Genomic DNA, 1,250 nt, shown 5'->3' with positions numbered 1-1,250 from the left:
GCCTCTCCCGTTGCGGAGCACAGGCTCCGGACATGCAGGCTCAGCGGCCATGGCTCACTGGCCCAGCCGCTCTGAGGCACGTGGGATCCTCCCGGACCGGGGCACGAACCCGTGTCCCCTGCATCGGCAGGCGGACTCTCAACCACTGCGCCACCAGGGAAGCCCTCTTACCTAATTTTTGAACCTCATCTTGCTCTACTTTAACTCTCCCACTTAATTGTCAGCCTCTTAAGGGAGAAGTTTCTATTTTACTCATGCATTGTTATTCAACATGAAATTATATTAATAATCAAGTTTAGCTTCTTGAGAAAGAAGGCTTCATTTTGCACAGTTGGCCTAAATAAATATTTGTGAGCTTCATCACTAAGTTGGCTTGTTTTTCTCATTCCCTGTTTTCCGGTTGCCTGGGTTTGGCTGCCACGTTTCCTCAGTTTAGATCCTTGCCCTGTCACTTACTAGTTGTGGTCCTCGGCAAGTTACTTATCCTCTCTCTGCCTTAGTTTTCTTTTCTCTAAAATTGCACTCAGTAAATGATAGCATTATCCTGATCACCACCAGCCAGACTATGCTGTCCTAATTTTCATTGTTTCAAGGTGTCTTTTACAAAATTTATGTCATCGCCTCTAATCTACTGGTGCTTTTTGCTCTCCCTAAAGTCAGTCTGCATTTTATACATTTATTCATTTCTGACTGTTTCTTCTGAGTATATATATCCTGGGTAAGAATTATATGGCAGCGTTCTAGTCTTTGGGAAGATAGCTTGAAGGGTTGCGAAATTCATAGCATAACTCAGGTTGTGATGCAGCCTGGAATGATCCTAGATCTGTCGCTTATTTCAGTTTACCTCCTTAAACCTCAATTCCTCACAAGTAAAGTGGAGATGATGATAAATTGTACCTATGTTATGAGGTGCAGTATTAAATGATTGTGTAAAAGCATTCAGAATGGTGACTAGTATATAAAATAGATTGCCATGCCTAAACCCCTCTCTAAGAGTCTGATTTAATTGATCTGGGGTTGGGCTCAGGCATCTGTATATTTAAAAAACTTTAGGGGACTCTAAGGTGCAGTGAGGATTGAGGACCACCAGACTGGATTATTCTCAAAGTCTAGCCTCATTAGCAGTGTTACCATCTTAAATGCTTGTGCTTCCTGTCCTTTCATTTTACAGTTTAAATTCTATCTAAATAATACTGTGGGAAGACAGAAGTTATTTGAAAGCTGTTGAAAGTAGGACAAATTAATAGTTA

Source organism: Aethalodelphis obliquidens, unplaced genomic scaffold (genome assembly GCF_003676395.1).
Source record: "Aethalodelphis obliquidens isolate GAN/ISIS:26980383/991018 unplaced genomic scaffold, ASM367639v1 scaffold4, whole genome shotgun sequence".
Taxonomy (NCBI): Eukaryota; Metazoa; Chordata; class Mammalia; order Artiodactyla; family Delphinidae; genus Aethalodelphis; species Aethalodelphis obliquidens.
Note: the sequence above shows the minus strand (reverse complement) of the source record.